At 37.1% G+C, this 19,094-nt stretch overlaps 1 protein-coding gene and 1 non-coding gene across 10 annotated transcripts in view; both read right to left on the reverse strand.

Annotated features, from left to right (window-relative positions):
* The window catches only part of NRXN3 (neurexin 3), a 1,617,293-nt gene that overhangs the window by 262,559 nt on the left and 1,335,640 nt on the right, over positions 1-19,094 (reverse strand). The gene's annotated exons all lie outside the window — the stretch shown is intronic.
* On the reverse strand, positions 10,586-10,716 carry LOC132506285 (small nucleolar RNA SNORA38). The gene has a single exon (XR_009535769.1). It is a non-coding gene; the product is annotated as a small nucleolar RNA SNORA38 (small nucleolar RNA).

Raw genomic sequence — 19,094 nt, forward strand, 5'->3', positions numbered from 1 at the left:
GGGCTGATGTTTGTAAAGGACTTTCAGTACATCAGAGAAGGCTGGAAAATAATTTCCATTCCATGCTAGGAAAAAAAGTCCCCAAATATCATGGTGCATTAAGGGCTTAGTACTAGCTTAAAGTAGTCTTTCTTCTTCTCATGACCAGGGACAATCTTGTCATCTAATCTAAGTAATAATTTAATCTAATGCAAGTGGAAGGATTGAAAGGTTTCACAGAATATAGAAAGAGGGACTGATATAGTAGAGAAATGGGATCTTCCCTTCACCAGTGAGGGGATCATTCTGATAGACTCGTACTGTATGTATGTCAGACTCACTGCTGTATATATATCTTAACAGTTACAATTCCATATCTTCACTAAGTAAAGGTAGAAATTTAAAACTTAGGGAGTCTTGGTTCAGAACACATTTGAGGACCTGCTATATACTAGGTATTGTCATATTTCTTATTTCTTTTAACGCTCATTAATTTTGATATCCAAAATTTCCCTATTACGTATCACTTTTAGATGAAATAAGATAAAATTTAGAAAAATAATTCCCCAAAGTCATGCAGCAGGTAACTGGAAGAACGAGGATTCAAACACACATCTTTCCAACTATATTATGCTGAGTCTTTACCGCCTTTCTTAACTATCAGCTCACCTCTCCTCATAATGCGTAAGTCACAGACCATAGAAGAATAATTGCCACACATTTCAGAATGTTCTAGATCAGCTCTGCTCAATAGAAATATAGTGTGAACCACCTATGTAATTATAAGAACAGTAAAAAGAAATATGTTACATTAATTTTATGCAGCCCAATCTATTAAAATATTATCATTTCAACATCTAATTAATATAAATTATTCATGAGATAGTTTATATCTTTTTTAATGTTAAGTCTTTGAAGTCTAGTATATATTTTACACTTATACTGCACATTGCAATTCAGATAATAAATTTTCAAAGCTTTAAGTAAAATACAGTCCTATCAGAATGATAAAGTTGTGTTTAACGGAAAATATTTTGTTGCTTCAGTTTTTAAATTTAAATTGATTATACTTAAATAAAATTTAAAACTAATGTCCTCATTCATCCTAGCCTTATTTTAATTACTCAATAGCTACATATGTCTAGTGGCTATTATACTGAAGAGCACAGTACTAGATGAACAGTTAGTATAAGCTTTTCTTTTCCCATATTACATCTAAGATGTCCATAGTTAACAACTATGAAAACGAAAGCGAAATCTCATGTATCCAATGAAGACAGAATGGAAGGCATTTACTGTAAATAACTATTTCATGTCTTTCATCTCTTGGTGATTGTCTACAATAAGAACAAAACAAGGCAGGTAATACAAGCAAGTGGTCCGTTATTCCGTTATTCCAATTTTATTTTCTCAGAGAACAGAAGTACAGCTGGTTGGGTAGAGACAGGACAGCACTGGCACATGTAAGCTAGCTAATGTAAGGCATTCACACCATCAATGACTCCTGCAACTGAATTATTTTGGAAGGTATTTTTAATACTGTCATAGAATCAAGCATTAACAAACAACTACTAATTTTTAATTAAACTCTGCATAAATTATGTCAAGAGTGTGAAATCAACAACTGTTTAAAGTGTTGAACAAACTACACACAAGTAGTCTTGGAATTGTCTAATATGTAGAAATAAAAAGAACGAAAATCATCATGATGTCTTGGAAGGATATGTCTAGAAGAACCCATCCTTGTTAAATAAATACAAACGTACACCTCAAGGAGGCCCCAAGGCACTTAGGCAAGCTCACAGCTACTCTTGTTATTTGCTATGTAAACTGGCAACAGTGAGACTCAGAATTTTTCTCCCTTTCAGCCATCTTTCTTAAGCTTGTCTCCCACAGACTTTTGGGCCCTCATCATTGAAGACCTGAACCCCTCTATTCTATCAGAGAATTTCTTGAAGCACCACAGTGATGAGAAACTGATGTTTAGAGATTATCAGCTGCAAAACACCCGTCATGTCTTCATCCTCTAGGAGCTGGAATTTCTTCTTAGGCTTGAGATGGCACCTGCACTACTCTTGACTATAACTTATTCTAGGAACCATCTAAATTTAAAAGGATATAGAACCAAAAGGATACAATATTTATTATAAATGATGTAGTATCACTAGATTTTAATTCTTCATTTTTTCTTGATCCCCAAATACCTAAAGTAGCCAACACATTGTCATTAGTATCAGTGGCTCTCCATGGCACTAATTGTTATCAGAGCAGGGGAAGGATGTGTAATTCAAACACACCTCCAGTCCCAATGATTCTGATAGCCCTTTTCCCACCTCCTCTAGACTGAGAACCACTAAAATATCAATGCATTTATATCCTGTAACAGCTAAATTATATATACTTAGACATTATTTTCAAAGAAACTCTAACACTTAGGTGAATGTGTCACTTTTCAACAAAACTAGTATGAAAACACCCTAATTTACCAAACAGATAGGTCAGTACTGGTTTTTGCATCATAAAAGAAAACTTCAAAGGGTTTCTCTAAGCAGTGAGTTGCTCTAAAACATTTAAATGATTATTCAACTTTTAAAAAATGATTTACACACAGCACTTTAGGAGGGCATCTATTGTAAAGTTAAGTGCATCTGTACCATTAAAATAATTATTTGTTCTAACTGAGGTTATTACCATTTTATTATTCAGGCCAGTGGAGCTGTCCCAATTGCCTGTGGTGCTGAAGAGACTAAAGAAGGCATACCATATGGGTTAACATTTTATTTTCTAAACACTGTAATGTCTCTTTGTTAAATAAGGATTCATCAAATTGAAAGTTATTACCTCTGCTACCATAATTAAATTTGTGCTTCATTCTGAAGTGGCACTGGATCAATGAAAAACAATATATTGTTTTTTGGTTTGTTTGTTTTTGGTTTGGTGCTTTTTTGGTTTGTTTGTTTTTCCCTAAGTTGATTTTTAAAATGCTGTTGTTTAACACACACATATACAAATACACACACACATATAATACAAATATTTTCTGAAATGCCTTCATTCCCCCATTTTATAAATTCTAGAATTTTATTTTCTTAAGGAGATAAATGATTATAATAGTAGTTTCTTCTCATTTACTGAATTGATACTAAAAGCAATCATTAATGAGGGGGAGAGAGTTATCTCAAAATGAAGTCAAGAGTTTTTTCAAGGATTCTATATGAAAAAGGGCTAAGATATGGGCTATCAGCCTAAAAAACATCTCACTGGACAAACATAACGATATTATCACAGATGTGTAATATCAAATAAGGAGATGAAAATAAGCAATTACTATGTATTTTCACCTTTAAAATACCAGAAAGTTAAAATATATGATAACTTATTTTCCAAATAAGCTTCTAAATGACATCAGATGTGTCATTATTTTTCATCAAAGCCACAGCTGGAAACTTTTTGACTTTATCTGCGATTCTTCTAGGCATTCTTTCACTTCTTGCCTCATCTTCCTTTTTCCATTTAGAGAAAAAATTATTGTTTGTTGACAGATGATAAAATCTCTGCTTGACTTATACTTCAAGTTAAATAGCTCTTTAGGATTTTAGCTAAACTAGCTAATTTTAATCATACTGTCTGAATTTAAGACAGTGAAGGTCTTGGAAAATCATGTTACAAATTATTTATGAAAGATATATAAGGAGGATGAAAGTACATCACTAATCTGAAGGTTGATCTTACTATTAGCAGAAGTTGGAATTCATCAGTATTCAGGAGACGGAGTATGAACATATATTACAAAGAAAAAGTCTTTGTGACTTAGTCTTTGGGTTGAGGTCACAATTAGGCTAAATGGGTTATTTAATTTATAAAAGAAGACTGAAATTTCATAGCAATAATTGGAGAAGATCAAAAACATTATTTTATTTCAGTGGTAAAAACCCATCTCAGAGTCTCAAAAGTCACTGAAATACATAGTTTCATCTTCATCATTTAGGAGGGAGCAAATTGTAATGTCTAATTTCGTAAGAAATTCTGACTTGTTCAAATCTCTGAGAGTTTGTATGAATGTATGTTATTAAAAAGCAATGCACCGAATCTCAAAAGCAGTATGCTGAGTAAAAGAAGCCAGACAAAAAAAGGACATAATGTATGATTTATTTTTTAAGAAATTCTAGAATAAGAAAACTAAACTATGGTGGTAGAGACCAGATCAGTGGTTGCTTATGGGAAGGAGAGGACTAGAGACCGGCATGAGGAAACTTTCAGACGGTATTAAAAAGTTCTGTTTCTTGTTTGGCATGTGGGGTACCCAACTGTATGCATTTGTCAAAATTCATTGGATAGTACACTTAAGAGCTAAGCATTTCACTGTATGTAAGTTATACTTAACTAAACAAAAGTTAAGACCAACCAAAGCAAACTATTGCTCTATCCAAACATCAAAATAAACCCCAGTATAAGAAATTGGGTCGACCATTAAAATGACTGTGAACCAAAAAGGGTTCACTTTTATGAAAGAAAGGGCAAAAATAAATTAGAGGATGCCCACCGCAGAGAAATGGAAACCCTATTATTACTAAACCCTTCAAATACTAAGTTAGAAATCTAGGAAGCCATGCCAATAAAAATTTTAAAAACTCCTTTATATGAAATACATAAATCATCTTGAATTGAAACATGCAAATTACAGTTTCATCAAATATAGTATATAAGCTAGTTTTAATGCTCATATTTGGACTAACGTATCACCTACCTATTTCAAATCTATTAAAGGGGCTTATTTTTGTAATTCTTCTATAAAGGTTTTTTAAAATTTAAGCTTCACTTTGTGTTTTTCTGGCAATTGTGGTTCTGTGAAAATATTGATTAAGGTGTAGAACAAGGAATATTCTTTTATGCATATTTTAAACAATTTTTAAAGTCCTAAAACATGGTTGCTTATTGAAATATAGGATTGTGGCTCAAATCAGAGTGAATCTGTGATAACAGTGATTCCTAAATGGTGATTTCACTGAAGGCACAGTAACTGAAGAGTGAACTTCCCAGAGGAGAAAAAAAAAAAAAAAAAAGAAAAAACAAGAAAAAGTGAATTCCTTTAAATTTCATACCTTTTTACACGAATAGCATGTTTCATATCCAGAAACATAAACAGAATATATTTTCATAAATATCTTTCATCTAAATGTTGCCCAAAGCCATAGACGCTGTGAATAAATTTATAGCAAAGCTCTTGTTTGGCAATGCCAGGGCCCAATGCTGTTAGTATAAATATAATCTCAACGTTCTTTGTCCTCCACCAGCTACCACTGTGTCTGCTCCATTGATATTCACAGGAACTTTGTTTGACGATGGGAGAGAAGGAAAAAGTTGTTGTTGGAGCTAAGGCCCTGAGAGACCTTAAGAAGCTGGAGGAGAAAGTAGGGCTTGAGAGATGGGTTGTAGGCAAAAAGCTGGAAGAACAATTAAAATTCAAAATTTGAGGGATAAGCACAACTTCTTAGCCCAGGTGACATTTCATGGCATGGAATTTTAATTGTTCTTCCAGCTTTTTGCCTACAACCCATGGCATGGAGATGGGTTGTAGGCAAAAAGCTGGAAGAACAATTAAAATTCAAAATTTGAGGGATAAGCACAACTTGTTAGCCCAGGTGACATTTCATGGCATGGAATTGGGGGAAAGGTCATTGATCTCATCTCTATGGGAAACTCAGCATTGCTCTGACAACCAGGGGATTGTAAGTCTGGGAAGAGATAAGGTCCTGCACCAGGGAAATAGGTGGCTCTCCTGATGAATGGTTTTCACAGTGGGGCATATGCAATCAGATTTAAGGCCAAGGCTTCATGGACAGTCAGGTGGTAGAGAAAGAAACAAAGACTAATTTGGGTACCATATGATGTCTGAAAATGATTGACTGGTTTGTGGGTACATATGACGTACTCCTGGTGGATGTCCCAGGAATAACTGGCTAACATTTTAAGAGTGCTAATTTCTGACAATCAACCCAGTATTGGCTACTGCCTTCATAACCTTGACAATAGTTATAGGCTGGTGGGGTCTAGGGGATTTGAGTTATTTGTTGATATTCTGTTTAATAGATTCTAGAAATCTTTTACTGTTAGAAACAAGGTGAATGTGCAAATAAAATATATATGACTTCATATTTTATAGAATCCACTACAGCAAAGCAAATGTAGACTTATCATGTTTTTGTGGGTAAAATCTATTGCTCATGTTTCTGCAAGCCACATGTATATATTTTCTGTTTCACGTTGCAGATCTCGTTTCCACTCCACAGGCTCAGTAGCATTTACTTAATTTTTATTACATCCTTATGCAATGGTACTGCTGTTATTTTTACAGTAAAGTTTAAGTCAGCTCGATTCTAGCATCAGTGACTCATTAAGAGTGAGCAATTTGGTGCTTAATGAGTTGTTAACCCTGAGTAAATATATTAAAATAATAGAGTGATACATTTAAATTGAATTGCATCGGGCTTGTTTTTTGTTCAATAATGTCTTCTCCCGCAAGAGAAAGAGCCAGTTAGAAAGCAATTTTTGATAAAATATATTCTGAATAACTTATACTTACTTCTCAGTTACTATCTATCTCTTCCTTATTTGATTCTTTTTCTTAGTTATCCTGTTGCCCATTCTCTCTTTTTTTTTTTTTTTTGGTACGCGGGCCTCTCATTGTTGTGGCCTCTCCCGTTGCAGAGCACAGGCTCCGGACGCGCAGGCTCCGCGGCATGTGGGATCCTCCCGGACCGGGGTACGAACCCGTGTCCCCTGCGTCAGCAGGCGGACTCTCAACCACTGCGCCACCAGGGAAGTCTCGCCCATTCTCTCTTAAATAGTCATTGTTATGAATATTCCAATTTTATTTCTAAAAGGAACAATATGCTGGAATTAACAATGAATAAGTCTTGGGCCAAAAATAAAAATTTCCCTGAGATAACTCCAAATATTTGAAAGATATTACTGGATAAGTAAAGAAATTAAAATTCAAAGCACATTTGTCAACAATGGGTTCATGGATGGACAAACATGGAGCCTCTCAGTTCACTTGTTACACACTTAAGCCATGGCCAATATGACACTTCTTAATCAACATCTCAGTTCTCTGTGGTCTGAATCAAAGCTGTCAATGTTAGTGACACAAATGAAATTCTATTACTCTAAGTTCCACAGAGCCTTGGGAACAACTGAAGAGAAAGAATTTAATCTGTCTCATGGCTCATCAACAAAAAACAATTTAGTTCAAATAGCAGACAGCCTCTCTACCTCCCTGTAAGAAACAAATAGGTACAGCTGGACTTAGAGCTCACAGGTGGAGTTAGAGGGGCGAGTGACATGAAAAAATATCCTTTGACTCAAAAAGGAAGCAGATTTGAGTTGGGACCAATTGAGAAAGACAAAGTATGCAATTCTAAAACATCCATATTATAGACATTTATATAACCAAAACAATATTTTGATTTATGATGTTACAATACCACTAATTCAGGAACAAGCTACTTGGAAATGACAGCCACTTCTATAATAGAATGGGCGAAATGTAGAAATTGCTCAGAATTGACATCTTGACAGGTAACATTTTCCTGGGATGAATCTGAAATGGCCTATAATCGTATTTGAGCATGACTATGAGGTAAGTCACCTAGCTAGATATATCATATAAGAATTTTCTTACTCAAAAAGAAACTAGAATTCAAGGGCAAACTACCAATAAGCATGAGAAGTCAAACACAGTACAATTTGGAGAATTCAAACTCATATCACCTTAAAAGGTGTCACATATCTACAAATGAAAACAGATGAACATTTAAAACTAAAGACCTTTTCCTATTCAAGTACTAAGTCTTACCATCAATAGTCTACTGAATCTTGCTCCCTAAGCTTTGCTGGTGTTTGGAAAGGCAGCAAGTATGTATATATGTAAGGAGGCATTGTACGTACATATTTGTGATACATTTTAGTTTAGAAATAGGATACTCACACACAGAGTATTTCTACCCTGCGTCTTCCATTTACATATACAGACTTCTCTCTCCCTCTCTCTCTTTGGCTCTTTTATGTGTGCATGGTTCAATGTGTATTGGAAAGCATACACGTTTACATATTTGTTTTAAATAAATTTGCCATCTAACTTTAATACATTGCTAGCCTGATTTTTAAACCATGTAATTAAGAGAAGTGTTGATAGCACTTGAAAGTGGCGCCCAGCAAAGACACATTATGGCGGTGATGCGAGGGCTTCCCTGATGGAAGCGTGTGGTGAAAAAGACAAATCTCATAGCGAAAACTGAAACAGAAATAAAAGCTTTCCAGGAAGACAAGGAAAAAGATACTTACTATAGTGGCAGAATTATCTTACAGCACAATTTATCTCGCTTTATTTTTTAAAAAGAGCAATAACTTAAGTTTGCATAACATGTTTCATTCAAAAGAATGCATGCTACATGCAGTGAAGCTGATTTTAAGATATAAAGCTCTGTGAAAATCGCCAGTGAAATGCTGGTATATCCTGTTGTGAGGATAGTAAAGGCTCTAAAACTGGCTCCCAGTGAAAAAGTCTGGCACAACCATTCTGAGAGGAAAATGCAGAAAAGACTCAACTGTGGTGAGGTGGGAACAGCACTAAAATAGCAATCAGTGTGACTATAATTATTGACAAGAGTAGGAGTTATTAATATTTAGTTACGAGTATGTTCACTTGGGTCTAGTGACAATAATGAAGGAATAGATTAATACAGCCTGCAACTACTATTGTTAGGCTAATAATTTGTTCATGCCAATGAACCAGTAATAAAAAACTAAAATACAGGAATGTACATGAATCTCTAGTGTTGGTACAAAAGACAGTAGGAATGAATAAAATTGTCACAAAAATCTTGGATGAAAAAGGATTTCAACAATACCTCCTCTCAAAAAACACAAAAAGGCCATGTTAGACTTGATTTTAATGTCCACAGAATTTCAAGTGTCATGACAATAAAAAAATTTGCTGGCATCCTGCCCTCAACCTACAATCAAGGTGTGTTCTAGGGGCATCTCTACACCATAGCCACAGGCTAAGAAGGCCTGAGAAGGAGCAGTATGAAAAGGAAGGGAGGAAACCTAAGAACAATGGAATGGGTGGAGCTTTATGATTAAAAAAGAGAATTCCATGTTGGTGAACGATTTGTCTTAAAGACACTTTCCTATGCCACTTCCCTCCCCAATACTGTACACTACAAAGTAGATCAGTTTGGGTTTTTTGTTTGTTTGTTTGTTTTTAATATTTATTTATTTATTTGGCTGCACTGCATGGCTTCCAGGATCTTAGTTCCCAACCAGAGATCCAACCCTGGCCCCCTGCAGTGGAAGTGTGGAGTCCTAACCACTGGACTGCCAGGGAAGGCCCAATTTGTTTGTTTTTAAATAAGTGAACTGAGTTGTAATCCAGGCTCTACCACCAACTACTAGGATCTTGAACGTATTATTTAACTTTATGGAGATCATCCAAATATGCCCCCTCACTTTATAAATGAGGAAATGGAGTCCCAGAGAATTCTTTTAGTCTAAGCTCTAATATGTGAGTGGATAATGGGTTTTATTCATTAAGTATTGTAAGGGCAATAGGGTGCCTTATCTGAAATGGCGTGGTTTCTTTATCAAGAACATGTTTTTCCTCTTTAAAGTATTTTAATTAACTTTGAATGAATTTGAGTACAAGACATTTTTACATTCACCTGTGAAATATTAACTACCACTGAAAACCAAGCCAAACCAGACTCATTATGTAGTAGAGTCCACGGAATGACTGCCTATACCATGTTATTCCCACAGCTGATTTCCAATAAACCTCCTACCCACCATCTGACCACATCCAACATTATACAATGAACATTTCAAAACAAAAAATCAAAAAACAAAAAAAAAGCAAAACTATTACTTAGACGAGTTTCAGATAAATCTTTATATTTCATATTTTGCTTAGTTTATCCAACATTCTGATAAAGTAAAACTCCACAAGATTATTACACACGAAAAATGTGAGCTTTACTTATTTCTGTTCTTTTGCTGTTTTCAACTTACATTACATTTGCTCAAACAATATAAAACATGACATGTCCTAGCTGGCAATGGACTTTCATTTGGAATCCTAATTATGATTGACCCTGTTACTAAGAATGCCAAATATTTGGCACATATATCTCCCAGGGCCTGGGGAAAAGAAAGATGAAAGGTCAAGTTCTCTGTTACTATGATTAGATAAGCAGAGAGGTAGGCAGTTGTGCTTATTTGAAGAAGCACCATATGCTAAGCCACAAGCTTGGCCTTCACATGATGCAAAACCAGTGTGCACGCATGGCTAAGACGCAGGGAAATCCGTGGTGTGTGTACACTAATTAATAAGGCAGTAGCAGCTTGTTGTCCATTCGTAACTCATCTTGAAGAGAATATTACTGAAAAGGCATGCCAAGGTTCCTCACTATATCCAGGTTGTGTTAGCAAGTCCCTTCCTAAAACTAAAAATAATATTATACGTCCATTCAGTCCCTATCTGCTTGATCAGCAAGAGTTATTTTTTTATTGAAGAGTTTTTTTTTTTTTTTTTTTTTTTTTACTTCTATGTGGGATGGTTGATCTTGAGCCTGCAGGGAGCAAGCTGGCCCCAGACTTCTCCAAGTCCACATTTCTTTGCCTCCAATTCTTACGTGTCCAAAGACGGGAAACCACAGACACGCCTTTGTAGGAGGGTGAAGAGTTTTTTTTTTAATTGAAGTATAGTTGATTTACAATATTGTGTTGTTTCAGGTGTACAGCATAGTGATTCAGGAGTTTTGCAAATTATATTCCATTATAGGTTATTATAAGGTAATGGGTATAATTCCCTGTACTCTACAGTAAATCCTTGTTGCTTAAGAGTTATTCAGTCTTTATCAACGTTCTCACACAGATTTCATGCAGATCTTCACAGACTGTGTCATATTCTTGCAGAAGGTGTTGCCCTTCCCGTTTCTGTTTTGGCCGTGACCCCCACAGGGGTCCGGCACACCAGGTGAGGAGGAGGGTCTCTCTGGTTATAGGTCTACCAATTTCCTTCCTTTGACCAAACTCATCCTGGTGTCATGGGTGTGAAGTCACTAAAGTAAAATTAACTCAATGTTTTCGAGTGGTTTTTAACACAAAAGCAGTACTTTGTCATGCTATAACTGATAGGAGAGATGCAGCACATTTATTAAGACATGAACGGCCCATTCCCTTAGAGGGCTGCGTCTGTCCTCTGGTCTCTAGCACCTAAGAGTTACTCTTAATTTGGAATAGAAAGGAGGACCTTCCCAGAGATAAACCCACACACATATGGTCACCTTATCTTTGATAAAGAGGAAGAATATACGATGGAGAAAAGACAGCCTCTTCAATAAGTGGTGCTGGGAAAACTGGACAGCTACATGTAAAAGAATGAAATTAGAACACTCCCTAACACCATACACAAAAATAAACTCAAAATGGATTAAAGGCCTAAATGTAAGTCCAGACACTATCAAACTCTTAGAGGAAAACATAGGCAGAACACTCTATGACAAAAATCACAGCAAGATCCTTTTTGACCCACCTCCTAGAGGAATGGAAATAAAAACAAAAATAAACAAATGGGACCTAATGAAACTTAACAGCTTTTGCACAACAAAGGAAACCATAAACAAGACGAAAAGACAACCCTCAGAGTGGGAGAAAATATTTGCAAATGAAGCAACTGACAAAGGATTAACTCCAAAATATACAAGCAGTTTATGCAGCTCAATATCAAAAAAAAACCAAACAGCCCAATCCAAAAATGGGCAGAAGACCTAAAGAGACATTTCTACAAAGAAGATATACAGATGGCCAACAAACACATGAAAGGATGCTCAACATCACTAATCATTAGAGAAATGCAAATCAAAACTACACTGAGATATCACCTCACACCAATCAGAATGGCCATCATCAAAAAATCTACAAACAACAAATGCTGGAGAGGGTGTGGAGAAAAGGGAACACTCTTGCACTGTTGGTGGGAATGTAAATTGATACAGCCACTATGGAGAACAGTATGAAGGTTCCTTAAAAAACTAAAAACAGAACTACCATAAGATCGAGCAATCCCACTACCTGGCATATACCCTGAGAAAACCATAATTCAAAAAGAGACATGTACCACAATGTTCATTGCAGCACTATTTACAATAGCCAGGACATGGAAGCAACCTAAGTGTCCATCAACAGATGAATGGATAAAGAAGATGGGGCATATATATACAATGGAATATTACTCAGCCATAAAAAGGAATGAAATTGAGTTATTTGCAGTGAGGTGGATGGACCTAGAGACTGTCATACAGAGAGAAGTAAGTCAGAAAGAGAAAAACAAATACCATATGCTAACACATATGTATGGAATCTAAAAAAAAAACAACAAAAAATGGTTCTGAAGAACCTAGGGGCAGGACAGGAATAAAGACGCTAACGTAGAGAATGGACTTGAGGACACGGGAAGGGGGAAAGGTAAGCTGGGACGAAGTGAGAGAGTGGCATGGAGATATATACACCACCAAATGTAAAATAGATAGCTAGTGGGAAGCAGCCACATGGCACAGGGAGATCAGCTCGGTGCTTTGTGACCACCTAGAGGGGTGGGATAGGGAGGGTGGGAGGGAGACGCAAGAAGGAGGGGATATGGGGATATATGTATATGTATAGCTGATTCACTTTGTTATAAAGCAGAAACTAACACACTATTGTAAAGCAATTATACTCCAATAAAAATGTTAAAAAAAAAAAAAGACCTTTGGTTGCTTTGCCTGTTTTATTTTCAAATGCAAATGGAGCATTTGCACCTGACTTCAGCTATTACTGATGTATCAGCTTCCCAGACATTGCCAGGCTTGCCAGTATTCATCAAGTGGCTAGTAGTGGGAGGAGGGTTTGTAGGCCTCGGGCTAAAATTATAGTCCGGCTATGGACTCACTCGTAGTTTGCAGCTAGGCAGAATAATATAGATGATGTGAGGCCATGGGCGATTATTAAAGCGGTGGCTCCTATGTGACTTCAAGGAGTCTGGATGAGAACAGCTGCAGTAACAAGTGCTATGTGGCTGACGGAAGAGTATGTGATAAGTAATTTTAGGTCTGTTAGGCATAGACAGATTGAACTGGTTATGATTATCCCTCATAAGGAGAGCGTAAGAAAAGTGGATGCTACGAATTCTGTCAGGGGGTTGAGTACCACTGTAATTCGTAGCATGCCGTAGCCCTTGAGTTTTAGTAATATGGCTGCAAGGACTACAGTGCCTGCGATGGGAGCTTCTACGTGTGCTTTGGGTCGTCAAAGGTGGAGGCCATAGAGGGGTATTTTTACCATAAAGGCTATTATGCAGTCTAGTCATATAAAGACGTTGGATCAGGAGTTGGGTAATGCTTGGGTTCAATATTGAAGCACTAGGAAATTCAGAGAGCCCGTGGTGTTTTGGATATACACTAATGCCACTAGCAGTGGGAGGGATCCAACTAGTGTGTAAAATAGAAAATAGAGTCCTGCATTGAGGTGTTCTGTTTGGTTACCTCATCGAGTGATGATGATAAGCGTAGGAATTAGTGCGGCCTCGAGTATAATGTAAAATAGAATTAGTTCTGTGGCGGTAAATGTTATGATTAAAAATGTTTGTAATATGATTAGTATAGTGATGTATAGCTTTTTTCGGGTCAGTGATTCTGTGAGCAGGTGAGATTGGCTATTAATATCAGAGGTAGGAGTCATATTGTCAAGATCAGTAGTGGTGCAGATAGGGAGTTGGAAAAGAATATTAATGAGAAGTTAAAGCTATTATCATTAAACTGGTTAAGAAGAAGCAGGCTTGTGAGGCTAATTAGCAAACTATAGGATGCAGTGTTATTTCAAATTATGTTGTTGTTTGATAATCAAGTCAGGGGTATTAGTATAATCGTAGGGATAATATATTTTAGCATTGGAGGAGGTTAAGGTTTTATACGTAGTCGGTGCCGTATGTCTGGCAAGCTGCAGAAGGCAGTTTTACTTGCTCATTTGCAGCATATAGGTTCCTATTCAATCTCTCCTGTTCATTCACACCTTTGCTCATGTGGGGAGTTCCCCACTCTTTCTGTTAAGTACACCCTCAGTGAGAATTCTGAGCTGCTATAGGTTCTTCTGCTGTTACTCAAGCAAGGCAGGTATCTTCAACTGGTCAACTGAACCCCTAGGGTGCTGAAGCTACACTACTGTCCCTAGTTGGGTGGGAAAAATAGTCTGTTCTCAGATCTGTATAAAACACTGTCCTCTAGGTCTCAGAGTTATAGTGTTTGTGCTCCAAGTCTCCCAAGGTTTTGAGTCAACTTGCTGCCATCTCCCCGGCCTGCATTCTCATTCCTGCCTCTCGTCACCTATGTAGTTATTTCCCTCTGGTCCTCCAGTTAAGAAACAAAATTCCACATGCATATAGACTCATGCAAGTAGTCTCCCATCTGTGGGGAGTAGGGTAAATTTTTTTGTTTGTTTGTGTTACCAGACTCACTAACCCAATCTCTGGGATACTCTTAGAACATTCCACCTGACTTTTAGATTGACACAACAGCCCCTCTCCTCAAATGTATTTTTTCCCAGTTGGCCCTGCCCGTGGCTTTTATTAATTATACATTTCTACTTGGCTGAACCCACTAAAGGATGAAGGGAGAAAAAAAAAGAAAGAACAATTTACATCTGGAAAATGGCCTCAATTAAGCTCTCTGCAGAACTTAACTGTTTGTCAGCCAGGCCAAAAAAATAATTAAAAATGTTCAGGAAAAAAAATAACCTAGTAATGGCCAGAAACTCTACTACTTCAAAATCTATTTTCTCAAGTAATGGATTGCACGCTTAGATGACTTCACGGGGTTGGAGCTGACATTGCTATAGTGTACAGTTCTCCAAAGGTGTAATCCGCTTAATCCCTTCATCTGACAGTCATTATCACCGAAAGAAGGGCTGTTTCTCTCCAAACATGAACAGCCTGTAATGATTTGGAAGAACTGTCTACAGTGACTGCACAGTCATTCTCTGGAATGGCTTGAGTGTAACCTTAAGTTTATAGAAAAGGAGGAAGAGAGGGAAAGTATGTACCCAAATAGCAGTGGTTTATTCCAGCAGACGATGTTGTTTATCTAGAGGCTGATTTCTGCTTCCATCAGCCAAAGCATACCTTTCTTAACCTTAACTTTACGTACACTATAAAAAGTTATTAGAATAAAGAGGGCCATGCTCAGAACAAATGCCAAAAGGAATACCAGAAAAAACTAGGTGAAATGCACTAAAAAAGCTTCCTTCTGACTGCTCCCTGCAAAACGGAGGGAAAATACCTTTCCCACCCCAGTAATGTTGGGATAATAGAAGCTATATAACATGCCTACATCTAGACACTGTTCTAAGGGCTCTACTTCAATCCTTGAAACCAATCCTCAGTACCTTGGGAGGCAGATATTACTATTTTCTCTATTTTCAGATGAGAAAGCAGCAGCTCAGAGAAGCACCTATCCCACTCTTTCAACATTTACCTATGTAGTCCTAGCCACCCGGGGATTTAGAGGGGAATTACCCTCTCTAGGTTTGTTGTGTTGAGATCATTCTTTGCATTAGACTGTATGCTTGCAGTTTACTTGACTTTTATGTAGTAGCTTGAAATGCAATGAAGAAGCAAAATATTCTATAAATCCTGGGAATTTGTTCTTAGCATTTGCTATTAAAGTAAATATACCTAAGACTACCTTGTCCTGACTTTTATTATTGGTTTTTGAGAAAGACAAGTACCACTAACAAAGTGGCTTCATTTCTCAGGTCACTGGCAGACGCTCTGAAAATGTCATAGTGAAGTTCTGCTGAATTGTTAAAGCCATCAACGTCATACATAGTGCTGTTGCCATTCATTCATTCACTCACTCATTCTTCTACTCATTTTTACTCCTTCAGTTAACAAGTATTATTAATTTGTAACCAGTGCCAGGTATTATGGTGGGCATGAAAATGATAAAAGCAGCCATGAGCTCTGAAAAGAACCAAGCATAGTCAGAAGTCCAGCATTTTCAAATTTGAATCTATTAGTTACCAGCCTAGTGATTTGGGGAAAATTATTTAACCCCTCTTGTGTTTCTATTACTTCACCTGTGAAAGTGTGGATAGTATCATACCTCCTCAAAAGGATGCTTTAGAAATCAAATGAGACTATTTGAGAAAAATCTTTCATAGGCTACAAAATAATACAGGTTCAGGTTTAGTTATAACCCTCTGATATGACAATTCTAAAGAGCCTTAAAACTAGCTGGTGAGGAAAAACACATGCACAGATAAAGAACTAACCAGACAATTAGTAAGTGCTAAATAAAAAGCTTAGTCATTAAGTTTTAAGAAATTTAGAGTAAGGGAAAAAGTAATTTCCAACTGGGAGAATATGATTTGACTTTGGCTTTGAGATACAATGAAGTGGGAGAACAAGGAAACAAACAAAGAAACAACAAAAGAAAACAAAAAGAAACAAACAAAAACAAGAACAGAAACAATGAAGCAATAACTAAAACACCCTATGGGTTTGGGCAATGCCTATAAACCCCTTAGACTAGAACTTTTTGAGCCAAGAACTGGAGGGAGTTAGGGTTGATATGTTGGTTAGAAGAGCATCATGAGTTGTCTTAGATGCAAGTTAAGGAACTTGGGAAATTTTAAACAGGTCACTGAGAAATGCTGAAGGCTTTTGAAGAGAAGGGATCAAAGCTGAACTTTAGTAGGTGAGTCTGGCAGCTTGTTCAGGGGAAGCTGGAGGGGAAGAGAGGGGAGCCAGAGAACCAGTGGGGAAGTTTATCACAAGAGCCAAGATGTGAGGCACATATGTAAAGGTATTTCCTAATCTGAGAAATCAGGGATTTGCAAAGGCCAGGTGATTTGGTCAAGGTCAAGTTCACTTGGTCACAACACTGCCCCTAGAGCTGAGCTGATTCCTGTACTCTGTACAGTAGAGAAAGAAAAACCCACAGGGGATTCCCACGCCCTCAAAAAGGTGTCCTAACTAGACAGCAGAGAGAGAAGGCTCTGACTCCAAGCCCAGGCTCTCTGAACAGATCAGTTGATCATATTATGGCTGGATGAAGTGAATGAATTTTCCACAAACCTGAAAATAAGACATTTTATTTTCAGAAAAAAAAGTTGTCATAAAGGATTAGCCCCACATTTGTTTTTTTCTTATACCACTCACACCCCTCCCCACTTCAATTTTACTTTACTTTCCTCCTGTCCATATCCTGCAATGACTGAGAGTGATTCCTCTTTGTTTTTTTCCACTTTGATCAGCATCAGGAGATTTTTTTTTTTAAGTCAAAGCAGAATAACAAAAGCAGAACACATCCTGAGTTAACTGAACTTCAAGAGAGAAGCTCAGTGATGCTCTTCCCACACACTGAAGAAACAGATAAAATGGACCAGGCTATTTATAGCCACCTTCCCATTTCTAATAATCTTCCATTTAATTAGGGTTGTAAATAGCACCAGCAAATGTTCTGCAGCAACACCTGAGGAGCAACCCTGACCCCCCTCCTCAGAATATACCCCACCCTAGGCAATAGAAAGGATAGTAGACTGAGTTCCACAGCTAACAAAGATGCTGAGTTATGGGAAAAAGCCATAATCTTTTGTGCTACGGAGAAGAAATGACTGAGTGTTTAAAAAGATAGAAAATTTAATCCTGCTTCCCCTCTACAATTCTAAACAATGGCAGTGATGAAATATTCTACCCACAAAAACAAACAAACCAAAAAACAAAACTCGTGTTGGTAAAGTTCTAAACAATTACTACAGACATAGTTGAGTTTAATATTATATATGTAAGCTTCAAATCAACACATTTTATTGCTTAGTATTTAATAACCGTTGTATTCTACATGGAAGATAGTTGGAGAATTCCCAATTACACAATCAGTCCCCAAAACCCACAGACTCAGCTATATGCATTCACTTGGAAAGTAAGTTTGTAATGTTCCAGAATCATTAGCACTTAATTTAGGTGCAGTCTGTGCCTCCAATCCTGTGGTACTATATTATCTATTTGTTTAAACAATACCTTTGAAATAATAAGTAATAGCACAGTGATCATGAAGACAAAAGAAAGAGAACTTGAGTTATTCAATTCAGTCATTCTATGTGACCACTTGGAATTTTCAACTGTGTTTTATTTCTGTCCACTTAGTGAAATGGAGAGAACTGTGTTGTGTAATTTTTTTGGTAAATTCAAATTTTAGGCCTTATATGAAATATTGCCATTGAATCTGAATAACATTTTTTAAATTTTATTTTTTTATTTTTGGCTGTGTGGGGTCTTAGTTGCGGCAGGCAGGGTCTTCGTTGAGGCGTGTGAGATCTTTGATTGAGGTGAGGGCTCTTCATTGTGGCATGCAGGCTTCTCTCTAGTTGTGGCATGTGGGTTTTCTCTCTCTAGTTGTGGCACGTGGGCTCTGTAGTTGTGGCACAAGGAGTCCAGAGTGTGTGGGCTCTGTAGTTTGCAGCACAAGCGCTCTCTAGTTGAGGCGTGCAAGCTCAGTAGTTGTTGCCTGCGAGGTTAGTTGTCCCGCAACATGTGGGATCTTAGTTCCCTGACCAGGGATCGAACCCGCGTCCCCTGCATTGGAAGGCGGATTCTTTACCACTGGACCACCAGGGAAGTCCCTGAATAATATTTTTTAAAGTGAAGTGTATTCTTCTACTTTAATTATGAGTTGTTTTAAAACTAAAGAACAAAAAAAAAGTCTAATGAGAGTTACTAAATTATTAAATGATTATTAATGAAAATAATTTTGTCCCAGAGAGGAGGAAAGGAGAGGGAAGAAGTTAATAAATGTATTCCCACACTCCAGGGGTGCCACAGGCACACAGACACTTGGCTGAAACTGAATTCAGGGGATTTTGTTCCTTGTAAATATACCCATCCTGACTAAAAAGTCCAAAAAGCCTTTCCTCTTCCCTTGTCTCAAGCTATGGAAGCAGGATCCGATTTCCTGTTTCACTTCTTTGGAAATGATGGATTGGGTGAGGCCTCTGAGGTATGAACTAAAATGTGAAGCATA

This window comes from Lagenorhynchus albirostris, chromosome 1, assembly GCF_949774975.1.
Source record: "Lagenorhynchus albirostris chromosome 1, mLagAlb1.1, whole genome shotgun sequence".
Classification (NCBI taxonomy): Eukaryota; Metazoa; Chordata; class Mammalia; order Artiodactyla; family Delphinidae; genus Lagenorhynchus; species Lagenorhynchus albirostris.